The 18,021-nt window shown below is 35.6% G+C and overlaps 1 long non-coding RNA gene across 1 annotated transcript; it reads right to left on the bottom strand.

The window, feature by feature from the left end:
* Positions 1–5,307: 5,307 nt before the first annotated feature.
* Positions 5,308–17,696, bottom strand: LOC134533494 (uncharacterized). The gene is made up of 3 exons (XR_010075318.1): positions 17,555–17,696; positions 9,903–10,061; positions 5,308–5,384 (listed from the first exon to the last, which is right to left on the bottom strand). It is a non-coding gene; the product is annotated as an uncharacterized LOC134533494 (long non-coding RNA).
* Between the last annotated feature and the right edge of the window lie 325 nt (positions 17,697–18,021).

Below are 18,021 nucleotides of genomic sequence, written 5' to 3'. Positions count from 1 at the left end.
AAGAATAGACTAGGGTTGTTATCACCAGCACTTATTCTTGGAATGTTGGTGATAAACTACTAAAATAAATATATAAGATTTTTTTTTGGCAAAGAAATATTTTTCCCCGTTTAAATTACAAAAAACGTAAGTGATATTGTAAAAAAAAAAATTAAAAATGGAAATAAAAGTTAAGATCGAGGAACGCTTACACTGAATGAAATATATGTAAAGATGAATCGTGTTGCGTCAACTAAGGGCTTCCCTCTCCGCGCCACGCCGAGGTCCGTGCGGAGCGAATGTCCTTATCGAGCGGAAGGAGAGCGGGGTCCGCGAGCCATTCCGGTCGCGTGCGCAAAGTCATTTTTTATGCGGACGTCAGTCGCGCCCGCGAAACTGCGAATGGATGGTCAGGAAGATGGTGGAGGGAGGGGGTAGGGGAAGGTTGTCCAGGAGGAAGGAGAGGAAGGGTGTTACCTCCCCCCCCTACCCCCCTCCCAAGTGAGGGCTGCTCACTCCACCCTCAGCCACTTCTCGCCCTGGTCGACACCAAACATCCCCTCCTCCCCCCGCTACATCTAGCGACACCGCGCCGCTACACGCGTTATGCGTCTCCGGGGGGTCGTCGCGCGACGCACGCACCAGCCCGCTGTCCGCCCCCCCCCCCCCTTCTCCCCACGTGGCCAGGACTGCTGAGGCAGCACCGGGTAGCGCCACCTTTCAACACAGGCCAGAGTGAGAAACTAACATTTCTTTAGTCTTGTCCACTGTGGAAAGGATTTTTTTAAAATAATATTTATTTTTAAGGCGCATTTATGAATTTAATCCATCTAACCGTCGGAGCGCACTCTAGGCGATGGGAGTTGGGTCACATAACGCTTTAGTAATTTGTTTATGAACAATGAGTTCGACGACACGTTAATGTGACGTATGCACGACTTTTCTAGCTTACACTGTGCATTGTTAACATAGTCATGTAAAATGTCTAACTTAATATGTGCATGTCATTTGGTGTCATTAATTTCACTACTTACCTGTATAACCCCTCTACCATGCATCTCTTTGAGTCGCGCATAATATTTTTCACGGAAATTACTGCGGTAGCGAATCTGACATCACCTACCTTTTTATTTTTATTTTTAGAATAGTGGAATAGGCCAAAGCGCGCGTTTCAAGAATACGTTTTTTTGGCATGAAACAACTGGTACCTACAGATTCTTGAAAGCACTCACTGCGCTGGCGTTAAATCGCAACCTTTATCTTAATTCTCCCGACACGTGACGTGATGGTTTGCGCGCCAGTTCTGGAGCCTTAACGCTCGAGGGACGATGCCGTCGCACCGCGACACAGTTACGATCCTGACCAGGCCTCGAAGCGCCGTAGCCCCTTGTTGCCCGCGCGCGCGCCGGCCGCTCCATAACCTCTCTCAGGGTTTGAATATGAAGTTTCACTCGGTCGGGGGCGCGGCAACATGGGGGAGAACCACTTAAAAAATTCAGGATCCATTACGCCCGGAGAAGCAGCGAGCAGGCGTGTGTGTGTGTGTGTGTTCCCGTCGTCGACGGAGGGGGAGCCGGGCAGAACAACAAAAAAAAATAAACAACAAACGCACTCTGGGGGAATCTGCGGAGGGTATTTCCCCTGCGGTGGCAGCAGCCGACTGGTTGCGAGGCTGCGTGAGGCGCGGACCCGGACAGCGCCGATGTGCTCGCCGTCATCTCGACCACTGACCGGGCCAGACAACCCGCCGAGCCGTGGGACTCCGTGTCACACGAGAACAAGTTTCGGATTGGACTCATCTGAAATTATTGCCATTTTTTGTTGACGTGACAACGTCTAATAAATCGATGAACGCCGGCTGCACGCACGAAAAAGTGTCCCGTTACGCACATTGTCCCGTTACGCTATGTCCCGTTACGCACATTGTTCCGTTACGCTGTGTCCCGTTACGCTCATTGTACGCTTTCGCCGCGTCCGAGTAGAAGAGAGACAGCGGCAGCACACAACCTACACGTGAACTGTTTTGTCAACTGTTTATAAAGGACGTTATGACGTAAGATTATCGTCTGTAAACCGACTTTACAGACAACCCCCCTTTTTTTCACTCCCTAAGGTATGGAATTTCATAATTATATGAAGTCTATGTCACTCTCCGGCCCATAAGCTATCTATATCCTACATGCAAACAAATCATGTTAATCCGTTGCTCTGTTGCTGCGTGAAAAAGAAGGACAAACAGACAGACACTCTTTCGCATTTATAAAATCAGTAGGGATGGTATGAAGTCCTTCCCACACTGAGAAAAAGATTTTGTTGGTGTAAACAATATTTGTTTGGCACAACCAAATCATTTGTTTATATATGAGCAATTAAATATTTTGTTGTTGTGACCAAATCAATTTGTTGAGCAGATTTGTTTGCTCCAAACATTTCATGTTTGGTTGGCCCAACCAAATCATGTTTGGTTGGCCCAACCAAATCTCTATCCTCATCTTACCAAATATTGTGTTGGTTCAACCAAATGTTTGGTTAGTACAACCAAATGGATTGTTACCATTACCAAATATTTTGTTGGTTCAAACAAATGTTTGATTATTCCAACCATATTGCTTATATCATTACCAAATGTTTTGTTGGTTCAACCAAATGGCTTGTTACCATTACCAAATATTTTGTTGGTTCAAATAAATGTTTTATTATTACAACCATATTGTTTATATTGTTACTAAATGTTTTGTTAGTTCAACCAAATGTTTGATTGGTTCAACCAAATGACTTGTTATTACCAAATATTTTGTTGGTTCAAACAAATGTTTGATTAGTCCAACCATATTGCTTATATATTTACCAAATGTTTTGTTGGTTCAACCAAATGTTTGTTTGGTACAACCAAATGGCTGATTACCATTACCAAATATTTTGTTGGTTCAAACAAATGTTTGATTATTCCAACCATATTGCTTATATAATTACCAAATATTTTGTTGGTTCAACCAAATGTTTGTTTGGTTCAACCAAATGGCTTATCATTACCAAATATTTTGTTGGTTCAAACAAATGTTTGATTATTCCAACCATATTGCTTTTATCATTACCAAATGTTTTGTTTATGCAATTCATTGTTCCTGCTAGACTTTATTAATTAATGGTCACATGTCCAACAACAGCTTCAGCAGTGGACATTAACAAAAAAATCAAAATTATACATAAAAAACAAAAAAACTTTTATCATTCTTTGAAATAATAAATAAAAATTTACGTATTTTGCCCATTAATTATATAATACACCAAACTCTGTATAACTGAAAACGTGGGATGCGCTGTTGTTTAATGTTCATAATGACGACAGCATAAAATTATCAAAATGACATTACATATAGTCAATTCACACGTAACACATAAGATCCAGCTGATGGTTTTTCAAAATTTTTGGGTTTTAACACCTACCAAGGCAAATGCCCAAGATAACATGGTGTTCGAAGGCTTTTGATGTACATCAAAATTAACTTAGGCCTACTTTAATTATTCCCTACTTTCAAAAAACCGTAGGCATATAACCTTTCCCCAAGCCATGAAAATGGGGGGGGGGGGGGGAATAAGACCCCAAATGGCTCAGAAACACTCCAAATTAAAAAAGAATAAGTTTTTTAAATTTTTCAAAATTTTGTGATTTTGAACCCCTCTCCCCACAGTTGTGGGGCCAGTCGACTTTTGGCATATTTCCCACCATAGCCGGACTCATGAATATACAATAAAAATGGTTATTGCCTATAGCAAAAATGTAGGGTTTCTTTGCTCTTATGCCCCCTTCGTCCTTCCCTTTTTTCTGGTCAGTCATAAAATTACTGTATTATCATCTGAGTATAAATTAAAAATTTTAGTTCAACATGAGAATTAGAATTAGGTTATATTGACTTTCAAGATTTTATTATGTAGTTACAATGGAATGTGGTGGAATAATTGTGTGGGTAAGCTGTCTCACCCATCCTCAACCTAAAAATAATTTGAATTTCTAGGTGCAAAATGGGGCTATTTTTGCAATTTTCCTGCTCTTTATTCTAAGTATAAATTTTTGTGCCTGTCAAAAACTTCAGCTGCTACAACCAGGAGCAAAATTATTAACTTTTCTGAGACAGAAACTATTAAAGTTATACTGAAATATGAATATAGGGTTGTATATTACGTAACAAAACATACAAATACGCTCACAAAAATATAATACGCAGCCTTATCCTTAGGCAGAGCTCCGGCGCTTCAGTTTCAAGTCCTAAAAGCCAATTAGGGGAATGAGATGGAAATTGAGAAATGCTGGAATGTATATGCGGGGTAAATCTAGCAGTTTTTTTCACATATGTCACGGAAAAACTTTATATAAACGACTTTACAATTAGAAAATGAAGACAACGTTAAGGAAACATTTTCTATTTTTTCAATTTTCACTAAAGCAATAGTGTGTTTATTTTAAATACGTGTTGTGGAATGAAAACTTGCATTGTACGTTGTACGAATAATATTTGTATTATGTTTGATGGTTTGTTGAACGACACAATGCAACTGCCTGCCGACGCGCGCTAGGGCCAGCTTCTGTGAGAACAGCGCACCTTGCGCGATATTTACCAAAGTAGTCTCACGAAGATACATGAACCCTTCCCCTCCAGTTTACACGTTACCATGAAAACTGGGTGGCACGCTATCTGACGCGCCCGCTACAGTGATCGCATCGCTTCGCAGGGACGCAGGATGTTTCAATTCAATCCATAATGCGCACGGATATTGTTACATTAGCACATGAGATGAGATTACCACATAGCAAAAAATATTACATTATGCCAAGCAACATAACAGGGTAAGCAATGATTACCTAGCGTCTATTGAATACACGCCAATGCGTAGCTACAAGTGAAGCTAATAAAAGTGAGAAAAATTTAGTTTTCAACTTGGCAATAAATGTAAGTTATCAATAAAAGGTATAATAAAATATTTTCTTATTTTATCCAAGCTACGTCAACTCTGTAATTGGTATTATTGATGCAATTAGAATTTCTCTTAAATATGTACAACTGTTTTGCCATGATCCAGATGCTGCTGCTATGTGGCTATTTACCTTTTATATGTAGGCCTTGTGATGATGCCTACCTGCTGGGGTTCCTACCCCAGGTAGTTGTTTGGCTGCTCTCGGTACCGACGAGGGTTGGGTACACACACACACATGCAATGACCTTTTAAAGCCCATGGCTTTTGGAGGGCATGTTGTCAATTTAATTACATAAATTAACTATTAAAATTAAATACATAATCCAGTTATTTTTTTAAAATTTATTAAATAAATTCAATATTTATGAATTAAGTTCCATTTATAAAAATAAAACTTAATGACATAATGTAGGTTCATCTTCAACATGCACCTGAAAAGAAAAAAGAAATACATATCATTAGACAGTTTTATGCTGAAATGTAAGACAAAACACAAAATAAGACATTTAGAAGAATATCCCAATTAAGTTATAAAATTTTAAAATTAAATATCTTTGATACAGTAATGGACTGTATATGATTTTTGTTTGGTTTCTAATTCTAAATAGTATATAGCAAGTACATGGTTAAAAAAGTTTAAGTAAAAATACTTGATCGACAATTAAGTATATAAAATCATTGACCAGTCAAACAATGACCCAACCTCTGAATGAAATATAATACAGTAGAACCTCGTTTTTACATATTTCAAGGGACCAGGAAAAAAAAAATGTAATAACTGGGAAAATGCAAAATGAGGGAAATGTTCAAATTTTTTATCATCTCACTATATGGGAAACTATAAGAAAATATACACCACACTAAATAATATGTCAGACGGTTACGTTTTTATATATTAACTATAACTTCACTATATCACATAATTAAAATTATAAATATATCCAATATATCCGTTCTTCATTATTGCCGCAAGTTAAACATGAAATTTGCTGTTCTTGTGTAAGAAATGAGAATGTTGAAGCATCTTGATATAGCCACTTGGTCTGCTGAAATTTTATAACACAATTGATTTTTGAACTTTGTATTTAATTACGTGTTTAAGTTTTATTAATTTCAGATTTTTTGAGAAATAATACTATAAAACGATAGCTACCGCCATCAAAATAATTGTTTACGTTGAGGAATAGAAGTTAAATTGCCATTGCATTGTTTGGATATTCATTGCAGCCATTTGACTTTTCAGAATGTTTTTAATGTGGTAAAACGAATATCGCTGAATATGCACGAAGATGCCATATGTATAGGAAACTCGTACGTTGCTTAAAACGTATTTTAATAATGGAACTGTAATCCGCTCTTTTGTGTGTTTAAAACGCAAGTTTTCACCTTTATTTTCATGCATAATACATTTAATATTAAAGGGGAACGCTAAGAAAAGAACTTATTAATTTTCACATTTACGTCACCATACGTTTGGTTCATGGCCGTATGGTGTACAATAGCATGTGGCACAAAAAAAAAGTAAGTTGTTTACAATGGCGAACGAAGCTGTGGTGACCGTACACTCATGCAGTAAATTAGGTAAATATGTAGTTGAGCGGTATTTGCAAAAAAAATGTTAAAAATCCGAAATTACTTTTATTATATGTTCTTTAAATTCCTCTTTTCATTTAAGCCGACGGAGATAAGAAATTCCAAATACTTTAGGAGATATCGCCATTCTTAATTTTGCTATAGAAGACCTTTTGATAAGTTATCAAGATATTTGAGGTCAAAGGTTACAAAATTTTCTTTTTGTAAATATTATGTTTCCTGTGTCAGGCAATATTTTATACAATTAACCGTTCTTGAGATAGGGTTTGAAGAGTCGAGAGAGCTTAGCCACATGCACGATAATGCAAGCTCATCTGCAGAATCCAGTATTCAGTACAATTTATAAAGGGAATTACTCACAAAAATAAGATATTTATTTCCTGATAAATAATAATAATAATATTTGAAAACGTAAATATGTTACAATTAAATTTTGATCATAATTATATTTTAAGTAGAATAAAATGTAAGTGTTTCTTTTAACTGTTTAAATATTTGAATATACACATATTAACATGTTTATCTCTAAAACAAGGGGACCCTAACAAACCTTTATCATAAGTTGGGGCAGATATTACATTAAGACAGGCTTCGTTTTCAAGTCATCACACTCTGTATACAAGCCTATACTTCAGTTACATATGTATCTTTGCAATGATTGACATTCAATTTTAAGTGTAAAGGATGACTTGTTTTTATATACAATAAATCTACTTCAAAATGTGATAGTGTTGTGCATGGGTTACAAACTTTAATAACTTCAATTAGGTATTGACCTTTCCTATTTATCGTAAGTTAGGCAGATGTTCCATTGTTGAGACCTGTTTCATTTAAGGTTTGTTAATGATAATATTTTTAATGAGTAATTTAACTTTATATATTGTACTACGTAATGGATTCTACAATTGATCTTGCTTTATTGTAAATATGTCCAAGCGCTCCATACTCTATGCGATCTATCTCGAGAATGGTTGTTTGTATAAAATATTAGCATTGCCCAGGCTGAACACAGAATGAAGGGTCTTTTTTTAAATTGTATGAAGACAGTAACTGCCTTCTTAGTTTTAATGTCAAGTATGCAAAATTTCATCAAGAGCTGCCCAAATTCGGATTGAAGGGGTAGAAAGAGTGATGTAAACATGTGAAAGATCTGTGGTAGGTGTTGAGAAGGGGGTAGGAAGGGGTAAGGGGGATGAGAGAATGAGGAAAGTAGTGCACCAAAATCGTGTGTATTGAATTAATTTTTTGTTTGAATCAGATGTAGATAGTATTGATTTTCTTTTTAACTTCCAGTGTGCAACATTCTTTTAAACAGGACAAAATATTTCTTTGAAGGGTAGGAAAGAAATATTTTCTCCCTTAATCTCATGTTTTCATCGAACATCTTTTCTTCAATCATATGTTGATGATGAATTACTCTTTTATGTACCTCAACTGATTACAATTACCAAGGAGAAACAAAAAACTACTTTAAAGGATAGTAACCTGAAATAGAAAAAGGTTACGTTAAAGAGTAATTTTTTTTAACATCAAGATGAAAAATTTCATCAAGCAGTGAAACATTCTCCTTGAAGGGTTGTGAAAGTGGGAAGGGGTAGTGTTTTTAAGTATCAGGTATTCAATAAACTTCCTTTTGTGAAAATCATATGTAGACAGTTATGTACTTCCTCTTTTGAACATGAAGTGTGCAAGATGTTATCACGTCATACCAGCATTATATTTTAAGTAGTGGGAAATGTAGATGGGGTGGTTTTTTTTTTAATCCTCATAGAGAAATTTTTTATGGGAGTATATTATAACTAAATGTAGACTGTTCATAAGATGTTATCACGTCAAACCAGCATTATATTTTAAGTAGTGGGGAATGTAGATAAAAAAAAAATGCTAATGTACGTGTAATTACCACTGCCAAATTAATGAGGTTCAAGTGCTGGAAATTCTTTGTTATTTTCAGTGAATGTCTGAAACATAGTTCAGCCAGGTTGCATGGACTCAAGTCTTTCTTTGTGTAACCTACTCCATAATTGCTTTATACTTACACTGTTATGAAGCCATACCCTTCGTTACCTACCCAAAACTTGAAACTTTTTATACTTGGTCATTCCTTGATGCACTTGTGAGACCCCATTGTAGGTGCCTGCAAACTAAAAATTTATGCTAAAAGGTAAACTATTAATTACTATGTAACGTTATTTATGTTAATTCACTCATAACTGCATCACTGGTCGTGAATAAATCTTTTAATCCTTATTTGTCTCCATGTTACTCACAGTGCATATTCTTGCTTACAAATTATATAGGATAAAATATTTAGAGCCAAAATTTTATGATTTTATTTTCTGTCAATTTTTGTTTTCAAAAATATATTTTCTGTTTCTATTGGCCTAAGTGCCTTTTCATGTGCTGTACAAGATATTGTCTACAAGTACAACCATAAAGGAAATATAAAGGTAACCCTCGGATTGAAAACCAATAAGCTATAAACTTGTATAAATGTTTTGAAATGTTATATGAAAAATCTCAAGTGTCATAGAATCACATTGGAAACATAAAACATCTTGGGATATAAACATACAAATACATACATATATGTACACACATATACATACAAGAAATTCTCTACAAATCTGATCTTGGGTAATATACAAACATTTATAAATTAACATAAATAAATTTAAGTCTTAATATTTTATATGTTGGCTTATGCTTGGGTAGAGCTTCCCCAATAAAAATATTGGTTTCACATGTGATACTGGGTCCAATTAGTTTGCAGCTAGGCTTACCTATATTGAGGTCTCACTATGTATCAAGTAAAGACCAAGTATAAAAATGTTTAAAGTTTTGATTAGGTAACACAGAGTATGGATCATAACAGTGTGAGTGTAGTAATTATGGACTTTGTTACAAAAAGAAGACTCGAGTCCATGCAACCTTCTGACTGAAACATGTTTCTAACTTTAAAGTTTCCTGGATTCAGTGAAAATCACAAGAAATTTCACACTATGTTCCAGCACTTCAAACATATATTTTGACAAAGGCAGATACATTAACATTATTTTTCAGAACTTTTTTATATCTTGATTTATTTGGAAATCTAAAAAAATTATCATTCCAAAAATTTATCCTGATATTTTTTGGATGCAATTAAGTAGGCTACATGTTTGAAAAACACAACAGCCACTATCCAAATGAAAAAAATGAAAAAAATCAAAAAAGTTGAGAAGGAATTGTGGATATTAAATAGGTTGCAATTATTATAATTCAGCAAAATTATGTGTAATTCAAGATTTAGTTGTACAAAGTGATTTTATTACTGTAAAAATATTAGGTACGGTACCTTGAATTTGACAACTTACTTCTGGATGAATTTCTGTGTGACTGCCAGTTACTGGGGCATTGAATATGGTGCAGCAGGAAAACTTTACAGAAAAAAGCAGTGATGATATTTGATTTTTTAAGGAAAATCTCTGCATCCACAAAAAAACTAAACTTTCTTCCTCTGTGCAGAGATTGCCCTGAAAAACAGTAAAAGCCACAAATATAATAAACAACAGATTAAAATTAGTCAAATTTTAGTCATGCAAATTGTCCACATATATATTTGGTATGTCTCTCTGGCTTGTTAAATTTTAATTCTCTTTTTTTTTTCAAAAAAATACACATTAGTTTACTGTGGGACACAACATGTCTGTGTGACAAATTGGAAAAAAAATTTGGGACAAATTAACGACCCGATACCAGCCTATAATTAATGACGACAACAAGATGGCATCACTTGCATCATTACCACCCCTACTTTCTAACAGAACAAGCGCGGGAATATGGGGGTTTTGGGCGGGGAACTTGTTCTCTGTAACTACAATTTTCGCGGTATCGCCAAGTTAACTTGAATCCTACATATTCAAGTGTACTTCTCGATACCGCAAAAATAATTTTCGTGGTATCGCCAAGTTAACTTGAATCCTACCTATTCAATTGTACTTCTCGATACCACAGAAATAATTTCTGCGGTATCGTGAAATTAATATGAATCCTACCCATTCAAGTGTATTTCTCGATACCGCAAAAATTATTTCTGCGGTATCACCAAGTTCACTTGAATCCTACCAATTCAATTGTACTTCTCGATACCACACAAATAATTTCTGCGGTATCGTGAAAGTCACATTAAGCCTACACATTTAAGTGTAATTCTCGATACCACACAAAAAAATATGCACTTGTTCAACAAATACTCTAATTCTACATCATTTCCAACTCTTAACACACACTTTCACCTATCAACTATCGTTCTCTACCCTATCTACCATCACCATCAAACAACATTCTCTAATTTTTTCTTCTACTTTTATTTCCACTCACCTGTCTTTTTTCTTTCACATTTTCCCTCCATAACATACCACACACCATGACAATTTAACTGCCACCCGTCTTCATTCACAACTACATTGATACCAACCTTTCAACATTTTAATGCTCACAGTGATACCAACATTTACAAATTTTTCATTGGTAAAGAACACTATTACCTTCAACTTTAAGTATTAAATACACATATTTCAAACTACTACAATAAACCACTCCCGCTTTAACTTCCAAAACTACCCCTAACATCACAAATCACCAACAAACACGCATATAGTAAAACAATTTCGTACATCCAGTTATACCAACTCTATAACTCCCACGTTTTATACTAACACCTTTGTCCTACTAATATGACATCATTATTTTCCCCTCCGGTTTTCTCAACCAATAAGAAATCTGGTATCGAGAAGTTCAATTGAACCCAAATTTTTTTTCATATATAATCTAAGTAGCTAAACCCATGCAAGTTTATAATACATATTACTATATATATATATATATACATATTACTATATATATATACACATATTACTATATTTATATATATATATATATATTAAAACCTATTTTCATATATGTTTGCATGTCAAACACATAAAACATTAAAGTAACATAGAACACTTTACCTAAAAAAAACATTCGAACTATTATAGAGTATTTTTAAAGTAGCTAACCAAACCTACCTGGCCATATTCGTAATGTAACAGTATTTGGAATACCTAATATAACCATACTTTAAAATGGCCAATTACTGGCAAACTACTTGAAGTAAACCAAGACACCCTTAAGTAATGATTGGCAAGCAAGGACAGGCAGTAAAAAATTAGCATTGTGAAATTTTTTACATTAATGTACTTAGCTCTCCTTTTACAATATTTTATACAACTAATGAGCTAAACTAATCAACCGCTTAATACGTAAACTAGCACATCTAAAAACAACATGAAATACACTAATGCTGTTTCATGAAACTATCAAAGATAATTCAGAGAACTAAAAAATATTTTTTTTTTATAAATTTAAATTTTTGTTAATACAAGAAGTGCAGATTTAAGATAAAATATTTACTGGTAAATATTCTCTTATCTAGAGGATAGCACTGTTCAAGTATTAAGTAGCTGACAGTTTCAATGGTTTGATTGTTATGTACAATAGAGGTAAATGTTTCGTATTGCATATCCAAGTTAACCCTGTGATCCTGATGCAATGATCCTGGGGCCTATTTCACCAATAAACTTTGCAACTTTTCAATTTGCACTTTGCACATAACTGAAAAGTGCAAAGTAAATGTGTTCCACCAAAATTTTTAACCTCTTTGCATTCCTACAGCCAGTCTGCAAAGTCTTTGCATTATTTTATTCATTGTTTACATTACTGTTGCCTAGTTTGTAGGTTATAGAGTGCATGATGAGTAAGAAAATAGAAGTTGTGCATAAAAAATTAGCAGTATTAGAACTTATAAAAAAAAATATATATTATTTGCAAGTTTCTCGAGTAGGTACAGTAACACAGAAACAAAAGGAGAAGGAATGGACTGACGTTCTTTTAAAAGCACAATGAATATCATTGTCAATCATGAAATTTATTCTTAATCTGTACACTTTCCTTACTGGAACTCTGTCATCTTCATCAGCCTCATCACTTGAATGCAATAAAATACGCCTCCTCATTTTCCTTCTTTTACTTTTGTAGGTTATGTGTTTATGTTACTACCTATGTTTTCATTTCTCTCAACCACATTAAATAAAATAAAATAATTACTTAGATGCTAAATTTATAACAAACAACACTTTTAACCACCTCAAACAAATTACAGTAAACTCCCGGTATACCGCGCCCCGATAGATCGCGGAATCGGGTATATCGCGGGTCAAACCATGTCCCCCAATCAGAAATTAATAATAATAATAATAACACAGTAGAACCTCGTTAATTCGTGATGGTCGGGACCGAGATAATCACGGATTACCGAATTTCACGGACTAGCGATTAAAGCCCGGAAGGTCTTGTCAAGCTTCTCAGATACCGGCGTGCAGCTGGGTTAAGGCCAAGGTCATGTGACGTAACATCTACCGAGGCTTACTGCGCCATGGCAGCAGATGGATATAAATAGTAAACTCTCCATTATTCGTGTTAATTGGGACCCGCCGATGCCCGGCTAATTAAAATCCTGTAAAAAAAAAAAAGTAATAAACCCGGATAATCCGTTCACGGTAAAGACCGTCTTCGAATTAGTCTCTGCTTAAAAAAAATACGGCACTGCCTAGCCATTAGTTCACGGTCATTTACAACAGCCGAAGAGAGAAAGATAAGATCGTGCTGAACTTGCACACATAAATTTTGGGTAGCCCCCCCCTCCCTCTCAATCTTCCCACTTCGTCCAGCCGAATGCCAGCCAGACACGTCACTCGCCAGGCGCCTGCCGTGCGTTGGCGGGTGGAAACAAACAAAGGGAGACGGGAAGCAGAAGTCAAGACATCCCCCTCAAGTTTAAAGAGTGACAAATGTGACAGCTGAAAGGGGGACGACACAAAGGGTCGGTACAAACAGCGTTGCAGAGTTTGGCGGCCCATGCGAAGGCTTGCAGTGTTTGCCGGCCGCCGGCCCGCGTGACGTTAATTTTAAGCGCTGACAATTTTTACTTCTCTTTTTTTTCTGCACTTTTAAATCGTCCCGGATTATCCGATTCCCGAATTAGCGCGTCACGGATTAACGAGTTTCTACTGTAATAATAATGGAATAAATGATTGACAGCCGATTAGGATAATTTTGCGTTGTAACTCACAAACTAAGCATCGGGCAGAAAAAAGCCTAGGCGTAGAAAATGTCCGCAGTGAAATTCTAAACAAGATATCTCCGTACATTATTCCTCTATCTTGTAGTGTTTTCAAATTATGATCCAATCCAGACCAGTGTTATTTTCTGAAACATTAGTTCTTAACATTTTTTTTAACCCACAAATAAAGCATCGGACAGGGGACCCGATAAAGCCTACCGTCCAGCGACATTATCCAGCGTGACTCGGCTGGGGATTGATTTTGGATAGGTTTGGTTGACGGCAAGCGCTTGGAGGGGAGAGGCGAGCCGAGAATATGCGACCAAGACACCCGGGTAGAGCGGTAGACGGGAGGAGTGGAATATAAGCGCCAGTGATGAGAGGGGCGATTAAGCCGAAAGGGGGGAAGTCTGGTGACCTTGAGTAGTTCACTCATTTCCGTCTGCACACTTCTCGTGGTCACGTGTGTTAAGCGGAGACATATAAATGTTTTGTTACAACTTGAACCTACAGACGTAATATTATTCGTTGTATTATACACGTTCATCTTTTTACTTTGGTATAATGTTTTAACATTAAATAATAAAGTAAATCAGCTAGCGTAATTTTAATCTTTGCCGAGGAATTCCCAGTGGTCCAATACTTACGTGAACCATACTGTACCACTTTTGCCGTGAGGTAGTAAACAAGCCCCGGATATGTTTATGTGTAGCGGCCTCCCGACCTTTAACCAGAGGCTGGGGAATATAACACTTGCCGATCCGAGCCACACACACTCAGCAACTCGACAAAGCGTTTGATGGAATAAGTAAAGACAACGTTTAACAGACTTTTTAATACGGCGCCACTGATTGCGCTAAAATTATTTTGGCGCAATTTTTGTATCCCACATGTGACCATTTATAATTTACTATAAGCATGGATAACAAAGTTTAACCACTTTACACGATAGACGATTCTTTATTTTATATTGTACGAATGCTAGAATAGTTTTTCACGTATCTGCTGCATACTTCTGCAAAAGACACGCTATTTGTAAGTACGTAAATCTAGAATTTTTATTTTGTCAATCAAACTCGGTACTTTGCGATTCATATTCGGTTTGAAGTATTACTATGGCCTTTCTATTTAGAAGACTTTGACCACAAAATCGTGTGTAACCGCACACACTGCACTTACTTTGTTACGGACACTCAGACGAAGCAGATACTGTGGCTGACACCACGAGACTGGCAGCAGCTTGTGTGCCGCACGTGTGTATGGCGGCGTGTGGCGCGCTCGTAGGCCGTGCGACAAACTGTGCGCGGCATGCGGAAAAATAAAAAATAAAATTCAACATTTAATATTTATATTTACAATTTATTATTTTTATTTTTTCACCCGCGTTTAGTGAAAACTGCGGATGCAAAGTCCGCACAAAGGCGGGCCGTCTATACTGTGCGTGCTTGCCGACCTATTAGAACACAGGCGGTGTTTTATGCCTTTTGACCTTGGTCACATCGAAACATCGCGGTTATGCAACAACGCGGGTAAAAGTTATGTCCCCCGACAACCGCGTTAAATAGGGAGTGTACTGTAATTAAATAAGATCACACAGTAAAAATTAAACTGCAAAAGCAAAATGATATTTGCAAAACCTCTGAAAACTTTGCAAATATTTTTAGAATGAGTTACCTATGCAGAGAGAGATTATTGTGGAACAGAAACACGTTCAAAAGTGTTATCTTTAAAAGATTTGTGCAATGGGAGTGCATGACTTGATGTAAGTTTTTGGACATACGCCATTGCTAAGAACTTTTTCTGTTGAAGAAAAACTAATAAATAAAATAAATAAATAAAAATAAAAATAAAAATGCTCAAAAAAAGATACAAAAAACACACAAAATTAAGCAAACAATTGCTGCTGTCAACAAGGATATGAACACCACAAAATATTCCGAAACAGGAATATGGTCAGAAAACAAAGAAAAAACAAAGAAAAATGTACTAAGAGAACGAAAAAATCCCCAAAAATGATGACAACACAAAAATATTGAAACCCAAAATAATTCAGCACAACAGTTGAAGCGAGACAAAAAACATGACAAAACGAAAAAACAAACAAATACAATAGTTTTACCTAAACAGAAACAAGCGACGTTTCGGGAACTGCTATCTGCTCCCGTCCTCAGGCAGAGACGCACATGGTACGGAAACACAGGTGCGACTCAACAGAAAAAGTTCTTAGCAATGGCGTATGTCCAAAAACTTGCATCAAGTCACGTTCAAAAGTGCAAAGTCTTTGCACTTTTCAATTTTTGCTTTGCGAATTCTAATTTTCGTGGAACGGAAGTAAGAAAGAAAAGTGCAAAGTGCAAAGTGAAAAGTTGCAAAGTTTATTGGTGGAATAGGCCCCTGATGGCATGATCCTGTACACCTGATCCTGTGGTACATGATGCTTATTTTTTAGCAGTGTGGAGGCGCGTAACACCTACCTGGCGTAATTTATCTTATTCGTAATTTATTTTTTACATCAGGTTTCACGCAAAATGCCTCCCCACTGCTGAAAAAAGCATCATGAATTACAGGATCAAATGTGCAGGATCATGCCTCAGGATCAAAGGTATATCTGAAAACACCTGGATACGCAATTTGTAACTTTTACCTACATAGAGCAGTTAAGATTCATAATATTTAGCAAAATTAAGGAAAGTATAACTTACAAGTAGGATCACATACAGATGTGAGAATGAATAGTTTTAAAACATATTTCAATATACATGCATTAAAAGTTGTCTACTTAGTTCTATGACTTTGTCAACCCACATCATATAAGATTTAAGCTTAATTCTGAAGGGGACAGAGTTTTCTGAAGAAAAAACTAAATGTTTATTTTTTTAAACCAATATTTGACATTTAAGCAAGTGGTAAGGTCAGAGTTGTGTATTACAAATACAGTGATATGATAATGGTTGTTGGTTTTTGTGTCGGCAGCATTAAAATACTTATAAACAGTGTGGATGGTTGATTAGTTTTGCTGCTTTAAATTTTTTTTTAAATATTCAAATGGTTGAAAAGCATTATCAATTAACCTATCCTAACCAACCAATCATTGCAGTGAAATCTAATTATTATTGCTTCAATTTTGTTACTTAATGCACATAACCTCTGAGAAAAATAATTATTAAAAATATTTTAAGCAAATGTCTGACAAGTGAGGCTTCATGCTAATTTTAGTTTTAAATGTGAAAAGTGTATTCACTGTTTTACTTAGATATTTATCAGTAACTATTCTGCGAAAAGGCATTGGAATGCTTCACGTAGTTTAGTAATAATTTACTGAGTTTTTAGGTTAGGTACGTTACAAAAAGTGAATGAGAATGGTTAAGATAGGTTAATTACATTCATACTGTGAAATTATGTGAATGGTTATTTAGGTCAGGTTAGCTACATTAAAATTCTTGGGTAATTATCTGAATTGTTGGTTATTAATTACATATTATAACTACGCCAACCGAAACCTTCACATAGTAATTTTAATATGTCCAAACTAACGTAATCAATAATGTACAAATTTAATAGTTTTAATTTTGCTAAGGAAATGTGAATTCACCCATATTTGCAGTTATTTTTGTATAAAACATAACCACACGTTAAAACGGTAAATTGCTGGTTAACTAGTTGTGAAGTATTTTAACGTATTAAACATATTCCAACCACACGTTATAACGGTAAATTGCTGGTTAACTATTTAATGAATCTCACCACAGTTTCACAAAATAGTTACCAGCAACTATATAGATAGAAGAGGGGGTGAAAATAATATTTATACAAGAACCGCGCCTAGACAAACAACATAGCCTACATGGAAAATATTTCACTTACCTGCAACAAGTCCAATTAACTGCAAACACCCCAATCTTCCAAAATTATCTTGGTTTACTCATCAACCATTTTTTAGATCAGCACTTGCTCACATACAAACGGAAACGAGGAAATAATAACCTGATGCCCACAATATTCAATTTCCAGCACCATCACGGAGCTGCTTCAATAACAATAAAACGGCATAGCCAACAAAATAAAAACCGGAAAGTAATGTCGCCAACCAAATGGTTTAGTTGCGCTAACAAAATATTTTGTTGGCGCTGCAAAATATTCGTTTAAAATGTTATAATTTAAGCAAACATGCTGTTTGTTTAGAAAAATAATAATGATTTGTTTGACTGAACCAAATATCTGTTTGAAGTGTTGGACCAAACAAATAACTGCTTGGTGCAACAAATTATTTTTAAACAAATAATTTGGTTTTGAGAACACGTGTAGTTTGTTTGGAACATTTAACGTTTAGT

Source organism: Bacillus rossius, chromosome 6 (genome assembly GCF_032445375.1).
Source record: "Bacillus rossius redtenbacheri isolate Brsri chromosome 6, Brsri_v3, whole genome shotgun sequence".
Classification (NCBI taxonomy): Eukaryota; Metazoa; Arthropoda; class Insecta; order Phasmatodea; family Bacillidae; genus Bacillus; species Bacillus rossius.
The sequence above is the reverse complement of the archived record's forward strand: the minus strand, read 5'-3'. Positions and strand labels throughout refer to the sequence as shown.